We start from the raw sequence: 15,810 nt of genomic DNA on the forward strand, positions 1-15,810 counted from the left end.
TATATAAATGCAAGTTGTTGTTGTATCTACAGAGGTATGTTAATCCCCACCCTGCCCCCGGTTTGCTGTGTTAAAATTAAACAAAAGGAATGTGCTACCAATGTGGGCGGTGATGGAAACTGGGCACCTTCAGTCCCTTTCATTTTATGTGGGCCCAAATACTTACTGTAGCTTCTTATAATAAAATAATAATAATTCTTGCATTTGATACAGCATCGAAGAATCATCGGGAATTGAAACCAGGTAATCCAGCTTGTGCTGCAAACGTAAGGACTCCAAATTCATGATCAGAATAAAGGGAATGAAAAACAGCAATTTATTTGAACTGTTTAAGCTAATTTTTTAATATAAAAGTAGCGGTTAGGTTAAACCTAAATCACATCCCAGGGTTTTAAAAGGGGGAGCTTATGAGATAGTGGAGGCCTTATGTCTGATCTTCCAAAATTCCTTGGATTCTGGAACAGTCCCCATGGATTGGAAGATCGCAAATGTCACACCACTATTTAAAAAAGGTGGAAAGGAAAAGATGGGGAACTATAGGCCACTTAGTCTCACATCAGTGATAGGAAAAATTTTAGAATCATTGATTAAGGATGTGGTAGTGCGGTATTTAGGGCACAATATAATTAGGTCAAGTCAACATGGCTTTACAAAAGGGAAGTCATGTTTGACGGATCTCATAGAGTTTTTTGAGAATATTTCCAGTAAACTGGATAAGGGTGAATCAGTGGATGTGGTCTATTTGGACTTCCAGAAGGCATTCGATAAGGTGCCGCATAAAAGGTTAGTCCAAAAGATAGGGGGCCATGGAATTGGGGGGAGCATATTAACATGGATTGGGGAATGGTTATTGGGTAGGAAACAAAGAGTAGGGATAAACGGGTCCTTTTCAGATTGGCGGGATGTGACTAGTGGAGTGCCACAAGGATCAGTCCTTGGGCCTCAGCTATTTACCATCTACATCAACGATCTTGATGAGGACATTGAAGTTAATATATCTAAATTTGCAGATGACACAAAACTAGGAGGAAGTGTCAACACAGAGGATGACATTAAAAAATGCAGCGCGACATAGATAGGTTAGGTGATTGGGCAGATAGGTGGCGGATGAAGTATAATGTAGGGAAGTGCGAAGTCATCCACCTTGGGAGCAAAAACGGTAGAGAGGGTTATTTTTTAGAAGGGGAGAGATTGGAATGTGTTAGCGTCCAGAGGGACTTGGGTGTCCTTGTACACCAATCACAGAAAGTTAGTCTGCAGGTGCAGCAGCAATTAGGAAGGCGAACGGTATGTTAGCATTCATTATGAAAGGATTAGAGTATAAGAGTAGGGAAGTCTTGCTGCAACTGTATAGGGCCCTGGTGAGACCACACCTGGAATACTGTGCCCAGTTTTGGTCTCCTCATTTAAGGAAGGACGTACTTGCCTTGGAGGGGGTGCAGCGTAGATTTACTTGGTTAGTGCCAGAGGTGAAGGGGATGAGTTACGAGGAGAGGCTGACCAATGTGGGCCTATATTCTCTGGAATATAGAAGAATTAGAAACCTATAAGATCATCAAAGGGCATAGAGTAGATAGTGGGAGATGTTTCCCCGGTTGGAGAAACTAAAACCAGGGGTCACAACCTTAAAATCAGAGGCAGCCCTTTCGCACTGAGTTGAGGAAGAACTTCTTCACTCAAAGGGCTGTGAATGTATGGAACTCACTACCCCAAAGGGCTGTTGACGCTCAGTCCTTGAACATCTTCAAGACTGAGATAGATGGATTTCTTATTGCAAAAGGGATTAAAGGATATGGGGATAAGGCAGCTGGAGTTAGATTAGAAGATCAGCTATGATTGAATGGCGGGGCAGGCTCGAAGGGCCGAATGGCCTACTCCTGCTCCTACATGTTATGTTACGTAATGTTATGAAGTGGTGCTGCTCGCTAGGAAAGTTTAGTTGTGAGTTTAAAAAGGACTTTGTCATATTTCAGAACCCTGCTGTTCTGTCTGGTTTCCAAGGAGATTTTATTGAGTGAGAAACTGACTGTTGGTTGTGAATCATCGCTGCTGTCTAGACTGCTGTCAGTGTGTTTTTGGCCGACTTTATTCTGACCTATGTTGCCGGTTACTTCTGCCACTTGCTGGTCGGTCCTTCAAGTATATTCTATTTAGTAAGGCTGTTTGTGCTGCGGTGACAAGTACAGTAATGTACCACCTAATAGAGTGCCATGCAATGGTGGATGTAGGTCTGATATCTTACTTTTCCCCCAGTCCTGACCTGCCTCCAACCCCCATCTTCATTGGGCAAAGGGTACAAAGCAATGGCATTCTGTAATATATAATCCTTATAATAATCCTTGCATTTTATACAGCGCCTTATCCCCTCGGATGTCTCAATGCGCTTCACAGAATATGCTGTCAAGTGTAGTTTACTGTATATTTTGTGGGCGAAACGTTTGTCATGGTGAGAGAAAATGGATTTGGGAGAATTTAGGGTGTAATTTATGCGAGAGGGAGGGTCTTCTTAGTAGGAATCCTTACTCCCCGACCCCCCCCCTCCCAGCCCTCCCACCGCATAATTCCTGGTTAATCAACAGGAACTGTGTTGCAGCCATGTTGTCCGATCGGAGTTCCCGTGGGTCTGTGAGATGTACTCTTGTTCCAGAAGGAGTCAGAGGCCTTGTAACAGGATCGGATTCCTGTTTAGAAAATGTATGCAGAGAATCCTTTTGTCCTTGACCCCGTGTGTATGAATGTGCCGCATTGCTTAAAGTTGCTGAATAACTCAAAGCATGTGCCGGTGGCCAACAATGTAGCTCCAATCCTGACCAATACTATCAGTTACAGAACTCTATTCACCTTCAGCTGAAGAGCCTTCATTGTTGCGAAGGAGGCATAGCAATGGCATTTTGTAATGCTCGTTTGGGTGAAGCTCAGAGGAATTAGAGGTGCCATTTACACAGGGCAGTGTTTAATTTGTTCCTCCTCTGTCCTGTAACCCATACCTGATCATTAGTGAGAGAGAGTACGGAGCCAAGTTTGTGGCAAGGCTGTGTTTCACTCGATCTCAGTAACTGCAAATGAACACTCGTCGATTCAGCCATGGTTTGGTGGGTTTGGATTTGGAAAAGAAAGGATTTCACTTAAACGAGTAGAAGATGTGGCATCGCTGTGCGTGTCACTGCCTGTGCCCAGCAACATTGACTCTGTTCCCTGTTGTATGGTCAATAAGGCCAATTGTTGCACCCAAACTGCTGGGCCTTTTGAGCCCAGACTTCTCTGTGTGGCTCAGTGCTGTGTTACGTAGAGGTTGGGGCTTGACTCAATGGGCCAATTGAAAGAGCGAGCAGAAGGATTTTCATGGGTTTCCTTTTCCATATAATTCACTCGTTGCCTTTGAAAAGGATTTGACCCTTTGACAGTGATTTGCTTTGAGGTAATTGCCTAACTGCTTGGTACAGGGTTTCAGAACCGATCGCAGAATTAAGTTTTAAGCAGTCATTCTGTCTGTTTACATCAATCCCTGCAGTTTCTCTGCTGGGGATAACTCCACCAGCTGGAGCTAATGCTGTTTGCCTTCCATACATTGCATTCTCACAGCGGGATCTCTTTCATCACTGATGAGCAAAATTCAAACTCGTCTTGGAAGTGAAATAAGCAGCAAATGCAGATGAAGGACTCATTAAGCAATAATGATTTGGTCACTCAACCCACGACTGTTTGTGGGGACGCTGCCGTGTACAATTGGCTGCCGCGTTTCGCCCACAAAATATACAGTCGATTCACTTTACAGTGTATTCTGTGAAACGCTTTGAGACGTCTTGAAGGTATGATAAGGCGCTGTATCAAATGCAGGGATTATTATTATCGCATCCAGGGATGTTTATGTCGCACACATTGTACTTAAACGCTAAGCAATTTTCTAAACGACCTTTGGAATCTCCCTCAGTAAATTCTGACTCACCTCCAATCTTTATATTAAATGTTTAATGTGAGAAAGTCCAGTCATTCACTTGTACTTGGGGGAAACCCGGGAATCTTACCTTTGGCTCCATCTGGTGGATCACACTGCCTGAATGCCGTGCATTCCCAGTATCAGTGCGTACCATGCTGTGTGAACCTACAGCGCAGAGAAGGTTGAATATTTTCGTGCCAAGAGTTTGGCCGGGATTCCAAACCTTTGCGTCACAAGAAAGATAATAATAATAATTCTTGCATTTGGTATAGCACCCTTCACACCAGGTGACGTCTCAAGGCGTTTCACAGGATACACAGTAAAGTTGCGTGACTGACTATATCTTGTGGGCGATCGTAGCACACACAGCAATGTCTTTGGTCCGAAATGATCTGATGCATTCTTTTGGGAGGTTTGCATTGATTTAGGATAATGGCTTCTTTTGCTTTCGTTATTGCCTTGCTGCCGCTGGAATAAAGGAATCTGCCCAAAGTGGGGCTTTGGTTGAAGTATGAATCCTGGCAGCTTGTTGGCTCGCTCCCAAGGTGAGCTAGCATCTGTTTGACTGGATTCCCCCTCTCCACATACCCCCCACCAGTGGAGAGAACATCCAACTAAACGTGCTCTCCAGTCTTCAAATGGGATTGACAAGACCACCATGCCTTTTGAGCAGGCAGTGCAGATGACATCTGTTATTCCCATTGTCCCTGTTGACAACACACTAATGATGTGCTAAGGCGCTATATCATAGGCGAGGATTATTATTACATTTTCTAAAATCAACTTCAACATAATTTTGGTGGACATTGGTCCGGGACCATCTACTTTAACAGTGTCCCTTCCTTGTGGGTTTGAAAAAGTTGGCAAACAGTGATTTCTGTTTGTCGAACATTTTGTCAGTGTCTAGGAATACCATTAGTAATCCTAACTGGGCTGTACATTTGAAATTGGTCTGACAGAATAGTACGTTTTCCTCACTAAACTCTTTGTACTCTGGCCTCGGTGAGCTCAAGAACAGTTTAGAACCACATCACTGTTGCTGGCACCTAGTGGGTTACTATCCATAATACCATAAACAGCATCTGTCTCTGGGATGTGTTACATGCAGAGGATGTTACTGGAATCAACAACAACAACATTACAGAGTTTAATAATAAGATAATCCTTGAATTTGATACAGCACCTTATCACATCTTCGAGACCCCACAAGGCGATTCACAGAATATACAGTAAAGACTGTGAATTTTGTGGATGAAACGCGACAGCCAATTGCGCTCAGCAGTGTCCCCACAAACAGTCGTGAATTGAGTGACCAAATTATTATTCTTTTTGTTTTTAAAGGCATTATTATTCCCCATAAAAATGATCCGCCAATCGACTACCAACCAGGTTCCTACTTACTGCTAGGTAAACAGAGGCGTGTGGAGTAATGGAAACTTGCCCAAAGTTTCGCCTTGACCGGGGATTGAACCCGGGTCCTCACACTTCCGAGGCGAGGGCTCTAACCGCTGAGCTAAAGGACTTCATCAAATCTGAGGTGAAACGTCCAAATGACTCTGCCACCTTCTGATCCTCTGTAATATCTCCTGCCGGATGAATCGCTTGAAAGATTTAACATGCCATCTGCTGTAGCTGAGAATCGTGCATCTCGCCTCTCCACTGCAATCTGCTTTACTAATGCCTCCTGACCTCCCCGAATGCTTCTACCATGATGTTCACCTTCACCGCCCTTTATGGGATCCAGTTGTTGTTACAGGAGGGGTGAAACATTGGGCAGGTTTCTTTACTCCACACACACACACACCACTGCTTACCTACCAGTAAGTAGGAACCCAAGTAGACGTGATAAGGCTCTGTATCAAATGCGAGGATTATTATTATTATTAACGCTGAGGTTGGGGCGCTGGTGGCCTGATCGTCACTAGGTGGCTCCCTCTGATCATTTATGCCAAGGGTTTGCTCCAAGTGTAAACGTGCAGTTGACAGGGACACAACTGAACAGAGCTATTTGTTCCCCATCTTCTCTATTTAAAACAACTTAATATCCAAACGGCCTTGAGGGGCAGCGTGCTCGATTCCCATCCCAAGGGGTTTGTGCTGCAGGAATGAATAGCCAGAGGTTGCACTTTCCAGACCAAGTCAAAATGACTCAAAGCTTCTTCAACACTAACACCCGGCAAGTGTTTGACTACAAATGTGCATAATACACTCTGACATAGAGCTGTGTGGTGAGTCCTGTAGCTCAGTGGTTAGAGCACTCGCCTTACAAGCGAGACACCGGGTTCAATTCCAGGCAGAGGGCCAAACCTTGGGCAAGTTTCCTTACTCCACACAGAGCCTAATAATCCTCCAAAACAAAAAAATAATAAATTGGTCATTTTCAATCCACGACTGTTTGTGGGGACGCTGCTGTGCGCAATTGGCTGCCGCGTTCGCCCACAAATATACAGTCAATTCACTTTACAGTCTATTCTGTGAAGTGCTTTGAGACGTCGAGAAGACGTAAAAAGCACTGTATCAAATGCAAGGATTATTATTATTCACTCATCTGGAGGATTGGCAACTAAGACTCACAAAAAAAAAAAGCCCTTTCTCTTTCCAAATAGTGTCACGGGATTGTTACTCTTCACCGGCAGAATGGGTAGACAGGACCTCAGTTTTACGTCTCATCAGAAGGACAGGATTCTCTGACAAGCCAGCGTTCCCCCACGACTGTGCTGGAAGGATCAGTCGAGCCTGGGCCGTGAGCGTGAATAGAGAGGGTTGTCCAGTTATTGGGGATGGGGAGAGAGTTTCCCACAACAGAGATTTAATTCACATTTGGATTTCTAATTCCGAGCTGGAATGAATGAACTCTCATCCTGTGGTTTAATCACAGTGTAGCCTGTGAAGCGCTTTGAGTCGACTCGAAGATGTGATAAGGCGCTGTATCAAATGCAAGGATTATTATTATTATTAATAATTCACTGCGTGGCCGTTTATCGACGGCACCGACTGCCCTCTCTAGATTCACCTTATGAATGACCTTCTGATCAGCTCATTTGCAGGAAATTAAAATGGACATGTGCTTGATAGCACATCACTGTCTCGTTCTAAATCCGACACAAGGTGACTGACCTTCTCTATTTGTGTCCAGTGATTTATTCCCAGACTGTTCACTTCAACCACCACTGGAGGGCCCCACAGTCTGGTGGCGGTTGGTTGAGTCTTTTCAGATGATAATGAGACTTACTGGACAGCGCTATCAATACTAATAATAATAATAATAATCTGGCATTTAATACAGCACCTTATCAAGTGTTCACGATGTCTGAAAGCGCTTCACAGGATACGCTATAAAGTCAATTGACTGTCTATTTGTGGGTGAAACACGGCAGCCAATTGCGCACAGTGGCTTCCCACAAACATCGTGGATTGAAATGACCAAATTATTATTGTTTTTTTTTCTTGAGGGATTATTATCAGGCGTGTGTGTGTGGAGTAAGGAAACTTGCCCAAGGTTTCGCCCTGACCTGCCGGGAATCGAACCCAGCTCTCTCGCTTGTGAGGCGAGCGCTCTAACCACTGAGCTATAGGACTCCAATGGCCAAGCTTTGTGGGTTTAGCTGGTCGGACTCCAGCAGTTACCTCAACGCACACTCTGAGCTCCCACCCTCCCGAGCCTTGGCTGCTGCCAACCTGCGCCTAATACTTTCCAGAATTAGGTAATTAGGATTGCGTCCCTCCAGGGAGAGAGAGAGCGAGAGAGAGAGCGCATTCCATTCCGACAGTCTCTCTCTCCAGGATTCCTATGTGTTATACAGGTGGGATGTGAGGAATTCTCAGCTTGGTTTGGAGACTCTTGAGCACGTCGATGGGTTTCTTTCACCCAAACAAAAAAAAACCCATCACCGCTGGAGGGCGCTGTCTGTCAGCATTTGGTTGAGTGTTTACCGATGATGATGGTAAGACTGTGGACAACTTTTCTTCCCCCATTAGAAACAAACCTCTATATTAGAAAAGGTTGCTGACACAAACCTCCAGACATCGTACCTCATAAGCAGGACCCGTGAAGCTTTTTCCACCGGGTTCCTGTCTCGTGTCGCTTCAGTCCCTGTTCCTGCGATTTTCCTGTTGGGGAGTGTCTGAGAGATAAGCCCTATCCATCTACCTTCTGGTTCAACAGCCGATTGGCCCTATCAAGCACCTTCCATTTTCGTATAGAAGAACATCTCAAAAGACTTCGTAAAGGAATGGGACTCGGCGTTGGCCTGGGTGGGAGAGAGTGGTGGTGGAGAAGTCTTCGTCCAGGAGTACAGTCACTACACTTGGCAGCAGTCAGTTATAAGTCCTTTGAGACGTTTTGACTTGAAAAGTGCTGAGTCCCATGCAAAGATAGTTAGGTTTACCTGCGTCCATTTCCTTTGTTCTTTTGCGAGAAACTAGAACCACTGACTGTCTAACTCCGTCACCTCTGCTGTGAACCTGTGTTGCTGTGTGAACATGTCCTGGTGAGACGAACGGTGCCTATTCGAAACCAGACATTTCCCAGCTCACGTATTCACACCGAAGGCAGTTTCTGCTGATGCTGCTTGTTGTCCTACCAAATAGAGCTATAATGACCAATAAATAGAAACGATTAATCAAGCCCGCCAGGAAGTATTTCTTGTCACGGGTTAATTAACAGCTGGAACAGGTTACGGAGAAAACTGGTTGAGGCCAGGACGTTGGATTCATTTAAGAAATGGCGTGAGACACTGACGGGAAGACGGTTTGTGGGTATTCAGGAAGGGCGAGATCAAATGGGCTGAAGGGCTTTCTCCACTCGTACATCTCTTGTAATTATTGCTATCTGTAAGTGGCAACGGTATACTTCATCCAACTTTGTGTGTGTGCGTGCGTGTGTGTTTGTGTGTTTGCGTGTTACTGTGAAGCGCTTTGAGGCATTTCGATACGATCAGACCTTTATCCCTTTGAAATATCTCAAAGTCTACATATCAAATGCAGGGATTATTATATTATATATACATACACTGTTCCTAGCAAGCAGAGGACTATCTTGCAAATTGCTGACCAGCTGCCAGGTGGGTGATGTGGATGGAACTCTTGAGTCTGAGGAACGAATGTATCGCATTCTGCCCAGTTCCGGAACAAGTCAACGAGGGATTTAATTCTTAGTGGGTCCCTTTGACGGCCATTCAAAAGGGTGAAGTAAAACCGATCCCCAACATGCGAGGACCTGTTAGTGAGTGGAGCTCTGGGTTTGTGTGCACTCACTGCCCGAGAAAGAAATCTCTTAATCCTTTCTCACACTTCACCTTCCTTCCTTTTGTTCAGAAGGACACTGAATATTTGCAGTGTTGTGTCAGATAATTGGTGATGGGAGGAACAAAAAGCGCTGGGAACCAGACTGACATCCAACAGGAATTGCTCATTCTGTGGCCAACACCGACAGTAACAAGTTGGCACTGGGCAGACGTGGCAGGAACCTGCCCGGAATCTGCTGATGTCTCATTTCTGTTCAGAAGTGGATTGGACTCCACTCAGATTGATTTTTAATGCTGTGAAATTAGTTTTAAGCTTTAATAACACGATTGCTCAATAGAAAAGCCGAAAGGTCATTCACATTGCGGTTAAGTGAGTTTAAAATCTACATTAATCTAATTCTTCACTGCCGGTGCCACTGGGACCAAATCCAGCCGGGAATATAAACTAAAGAGTTTCTCAATGAGAACCAGTAGGTGGGTGGGTCACACATTTAATCAGACGGGCTTAGTGCAGACCCAGTGGAGTAGATGAGCCAGACTCCTCCGGATCTACCGCACAACTCACTTTGCTGTAGAGTCCTGTAGCTCAATGGTTAGAGCACTCGCCTCACAAGCGAGAGGATCTGGGTTCAATTCCCGGGCGGGGCGAAACCTTGGGTAAGTTTCCTTACTCCATATGCCTCTGTTTACCATCAGTCAGTAGGAACCCGGTTGTCAGTCAATTGGTAGATCGCTTTATGGCGGTAATAATCCCTCCCACAAATATAATTAAAACAACAATAATAATAATAATAATTTGATCACTCAATCCACGACAGTTTGTGGGACACCTCTGTGCGCAACTGTCTACCACGTTTCGCCTGCAATTCAATTCACTGTATATTCTGTGAAGAGCATTGAGACGTCCCAATGATGTGCTAAGGTGCTGTGTCAAACGCAAGGATTGTTGCTGTTATTAAATCTCTGCTGTTCTTGTGGATACAATCACCACATTCATGTAAAAGTTGAAGCAGCTCGAGTTGCCCTCATTGCCCTTCACAGCTCATTGCTTCTATCTGGTGGTCAGCGTTGAGACCAGGGGAGAGAATCATTCCTGTGCTGTAGAGCGTACTGACCATGTACAGAGAGAGAAAGATGATGTTAATTTCTGCTTTGCCTCAGTGCTTTATAATTTAAACCATTTAATCAAAAAGAGTCTCCAAAGTATCTAAAGCTTTGCCCATTGAATATATGTGTGTGTTTGGGGTGGGGGGGGGGGCGATAAAGAGGACAATAGAGGTTGTGATAACTTTAACATTAGCTGCAAATATGGTCAGAATTATTACTGACCTTGTGCCCACTGCTGGGCCTTGGTGATGGCTCTTGATTCTTTCGTTGATGTGATAATAATCATCACTGGTAATAATCGGTACGAACCGAGTCTGGCTCAGTGCTCGCACTCTCGCCCGCGACCCCCCTCCCCCCACCACCTCCCCCGAGTCAGAAGATTGTGGGTTCAAGCCCCAAGTCGAGAGTTCGAACTCACACAACACTAACAACAACAACAGCAACAACTTGCACTTGTAGTCTTGGCTGACTCTCCACGTAGTATTGGGGGAGCGCTGAATTGTCAGAAGTCCTGTCCCTTGGATGACATTTTAACCTGAGGTTCCGTCTGCCTGTTCAGTTGGACGTTAAAGATCTCCCGGGCACTATTTGATAACAGAAGGGCAGTTTCTCCTGGTGTCGTAGCTGACAATCCCCCAGATAAAATGGGTCATTTGCTGTCATGCCTTTGGACGGGACCCTCATTTTCTGTTTACAGCGCAGTACATGATATCATTTCCGAGCTCTCTTTAACTTAATTAGCCACTTGTTTTAAAACCACGATGGATGTTAACGGTTCCTGTCGTCCGACGGAGTCTGTTGTCTACTGTTCAGTCTGGTCCAGTCTGGAGCATTGATAGCGCCATGGCAACAGCTGGGGCCGTCTTATAATCACTGTTTTGTTACACTTTGAATTTAAAACCCATTTAATTCTGAGTGGGTTAAAAAGTGCGGGGAAAGAGAGAAACAAAACCAGCCTCATTAGTGCAGGGTTTATAATATAATAATAATAATCCTTGCATTTGATACAGCGCCTTATCACGTCTTCGAGACGTCTCAAAGCGCCTCGCAGGATACACTGTAAAGTGAAAATTGACTGTATGTTTTGTCAAGGCTGCTATATTTTGTTTGGAGAGGGGAAGTAACCTTTTCTGCTTAGCCAAAGAAGTGCGCAGAAAGATATTAAGAGTCGTTCATCTTGGATTGGCAATCAACATGTATTGGCGATGCCTTACGATCGAGCAGTCTGTACTATCACTGTTCGTGCACTCTGTGCAGTGAGGCTTATCTCACGCCTACAGAGAGACTTTACTCTGAATTATTCTCCTCTACCCCCCACCCACCCATCTCGAAGTTTGTAACCGATGAATAATGAGCGCAATTGCCTTCCTGGGGAACGAGCTAAAGGTCTTTGTGTTGTGAAGTGAGATTGTCGAAACGATGGTTGTTGTTTGTCAACTGGTATTGTCGAGCTTTCACTGTGTGGCTTTGGAATGCTAATGAGCAAACACGAACAAATGCTCCCATTCAGCAGCAAGTTAGAGAGTGAGTCCTCTCGAAAATGCCGTGTGTGTGTGTGGGACGGGGGTGGTTGTGGGAGGGGGTTTGACACAGAGCACCTACATGAGCACGAATGTGAATCGGATGAGCAATGATGATAATAATAAATCATAATAATAATAATCAAAAAGAACAGTCATAATTTGGTCACTCAATCCAAGACTGTTTGTGGGGACGCTGCTGTGCGCAATTGGCTGCCATGTTTCGCCCACAAAATACACAGTCAATTCACTCTACAGTATATTCTGTGGAGTGCTTTGAGATGTCTCGAAGACGTGCTGTATCAAATACAAGGATTATTATTATTAGCAAGCGAGAGAACTAGGTTTGATTCCCGGGCAGGGTGAAATGTTGGGCAAGTTTCCTTACTCCACACACACGCCTCTGTTTACTTAGCAGTAAGTAGGAACCCGGTTGTTGGTTGATTGGCAGATCGCTTTTCTGGGCTTATAATTCCTTCCAAAAAAGTAATAATAATAAATTGGTCACTTCAATCTACGACTGTGTGTGGGACGCTGCTGTGCGCAATTGGCTGCCGTGTTTCGCCCACAAAACATACAGTTAATTCACTTTACAGTGTTTTCTGTGAAGCCCTTTGAGACGTCTCAAAGACATGATGAGGCCCTGCAGCAAATGCAAGGATTATTAATATATTGTGCTTTATCTGCTAAACGTCTCAAAGCGCTTCACCGAATACAGTGTAAAGTGAATTGACTACCTTTTGTGGATGAAACACGGCAGCTAATTGCGTATATTATAAGTTGTCTCAGCACCGGTGGTTAACTCTCTTTCCAAGACCTTGAAATTTACTTAAAACCAAGCGTTAAGGGCTAACTCAAAGAACTCACTTAATTTGTCAAATTCCTGCGGATTTCTGCAGCGTGAACAAATAGTCTCAGAATCCAAGTTTAATGATTCAGTTTCCTGTAGGGGGCAGTCGATGTTTCTGTGATGCACAAGTTTATATCGAAACACTGAGCTAGGTTTGATCCCCACCATATGTATTCATTGTGAGAAAGGGTCGCTGTGGATTTAATGATGAATGAATTAAAACGTTGTGACATTTTGTTAGCGTCTGATTGCTATAGGAGGCAGAGCAGGTGACTCAATTCTAAAACTACTGATGTTTTTATTTCCGCCACTGTCAAGCACTCTGAAACGTTACCCCGCTTGAAGGGCGCAATGTAAACACAAGTTGCTGCTGCTGTTGTTGGAAGGAACGGGTTAAGCAAATAACCATATGTTTTACCCCCATCGTGAAACAGTTCATTCAGAGACGAAAAAAGGCAAATGGCAATAACTTTCCAATTAAAGTTGCTTCATCAGCCCCATCGAGACTCTTGGTCTTCACACACTGTGGGTAATTTCTCCTGGGGGCTGTGATGTGCACGTTTTAATTATCTCGACCGAAAGTTTGGCTTGGAAGGGAGATGAGCATTGTTTGCTCTGCCCTTTAGAAGTGACTCGCGTCTACTTTAATATCTCGGGAAGTGGGAACAGGATCCACTTAAACTGCTTCCCGGAGGGAACCGAACAGCTTACCTGGTGGGAATATTATTGGAATCTATCAGCACGCAAGCAATGCAATACACGAGCAAGTGTTTTACGCTGTCACCACTCATCCTCTTAAGCACATTCGGAAAACCATGTCAAAGCCAGAAGACATTAATTCGAATAAAGATTCTGAGCAGAGGAGTATAATACCCAGACTTAGTCACACTGGGATGATGTAAATTGAATGTACTAAAGGGTTGCTGAGCTAAATTGAACCGCTGTACGTTTGTTTTGGATATTTCCCAGTGCCTTTAGGTCGTTAGAGGAAGCTGCACATCTCCTCTGAAAGCCTTCCCATGATGGCTGATTGTTGTCAAGTAAGTTGGCTTGTGGGACGAGTTATCAGGTTAATAAGCAGGAGGGCAATTTAATGACTGGATCGTTAAGGTGGAAGCAGTGAATTCACAAGAAGAAATAATGCAAGCTTCCAGAGGAATGCCAAGCGAGGTGGACTATCTTATAGAATGGTGGAACAGGCTCGAGGGGCTGAATGGCCTACTCCTGTTCCTATTTCCGTATATCAGAGAGTCTGTCCTGCGCTTACTTCATGTGATGCTTATTTGTGTTCTGTCCGTTAACCCAGACCACACTTTGTTCACACCAGAGGAGTGTGTGTGTGTGTGTGTGTGTGTCTGTGGGGTGGGGGGGCGGGGCAGGTGGCATCATTAATATTAACACAGGCGTAAGGGCAGTTTAGCTTCCAAGGCTATTCAGGCGAGACTGAAAAAGATCTGCTGTCACTCACCCAAAGTATTTTTCTCTACCTTTAAAGCAGTAAAAGAATATTCAGAAGCTTGAAGCTCATTAAGTATGCAGAGCTCCACCATGGAAACCAGAAACCAAAAGCAAGAAAGAAAGGAACTTTTGAGAAGTCAGTGACAGAATCAAGCGAAATAGATCGAGCCCAAATACAGAGGACTTCAAAACCTGCACGTTAACTCTTTAGGCACTGCGTTTAATTTTGCCTGGTGTTAACCGTAAACCTCCCGTTTGATGTAACACCTGAATCACGTCGCCACGTCTCAAAGCGCCTGACAGGAGATGCTGTAAAGTGGTGTGTCTTGTATATTTTGTGGGTGAAACGCGGCAGCCAATTTGCGCCCGGCAGAGTCCCATAAACAGCTGCGGAGTGAGGGAGGGGGCGAAGCATCATCGCAGACTGACCTGAAAGGGACAAAGACTGACTGAAAAGTGGGAATATTATGGTTTACAGTGTGGCGCTGGTCCGCTGTCTGTGGCACATCTCACTGTCAATTTATTTGACAGGCCGTCTTCTCTCTGTGTTATCTCGCTGTCTTTTATCAGTCGAGTCTTGGGAAAAGCAACGTGTTTTCATGAAAAAGTTTGGGTTGCGGGTGATAAATCAGCCAGAGGAATGAATAACAGTGCTGTCCTTAAACCGGGGGCTGATCGCAAAAGCTGATTTGCTCTGCGCGGCCCAGAGTTTGTAGGTGTTTATCAGCCCAGCAGCTGTTGCTGACATTTATTTAGTCTCCTCTACGGCTGTACATTTTGATCCGCGCATCAAAATAATTGAATGTAATAACCCCAGAGGTGTACCGATCATAACATGAATTTAAATGCGGCTCAGAGCGCGCAAACAAGGATCTGGATGATTTATTTAGAACACCTTTTGCTTTTGAAACTCTTACCCACTGTCGGAACCAAAGGCGTCTAAATCAAAACCGGGGCATTAACCCTTGAAATGCCGTGTACGATGAGATGCCCAGCTTTGTCTTTTCCGAGGTATAAAATCAGTCGGGGTGGCTTGGGTAGGGGGAAAATCTCACCTTAATAATCCTTGCGTCACGCCTTTCACTGCAGGAGGACTTCTCAAATTACTTCACAGATTATACTGTGGAGTGTAGTGACTGTATTTTGTCCCACAAACTGACAGCTGAGATCTCATGCTGTGACAAACTTATAATAATAGCTATTAAGTTGTTTCCTTTCCCTGAGAGAGCACAAAAAAATGAAGCCATGTCTTTGTCTTTAAAAGCTGCACTGTGGTTCACGTGATTGTGGTCAATGTTAGGATCCTTGGTTCCAGCCTTCGATCATGGAGTACCTAAAGGCAACAGGCCAAGTATTCAATGTGTCTAATTCCCCGTGCTAGCGAAATCAATGCTTTAATATCGCGGTGTGGCATTTGTATTCATGAAGCCAATTATTTTGTGGGCTTGTGGTGCGCACAGCACTTAGGAAGTCCACCTGCATCCATCCATTCCTCACCTTGGGGCACTGAGTGAGTGCATCTCTGGACATAATGCAATCGTAACAATCAGGCACAGGAAATCAATCAATATCTAATTATATCTAAAGGGCAAATAATCTGAGAGAGAGGGGGATCTTGTTACCTTTCCAGTCTCTCATTTCTGCTCTTACGCCTTTGGGCTAAAGTTGTGTTGTTGCCGCGGTTGCCAACTC

Source organism: Callorhinchus milii, unplaced genomic scaffold (assembly GCF_018977255.1).
Source record: "Callorhinchus milii isolate IMCB2004 unplaced genomic scaffold, IMCB_Cmil_1.0 Scaffold17, whole genome shotgun sequence".
NCBI lineage: Eukaryota > Metazoa > Chordata > Chondrichthyes > Chimaeriformes > Callorhinchidae > Callorhinchus > Callorhinchus milii.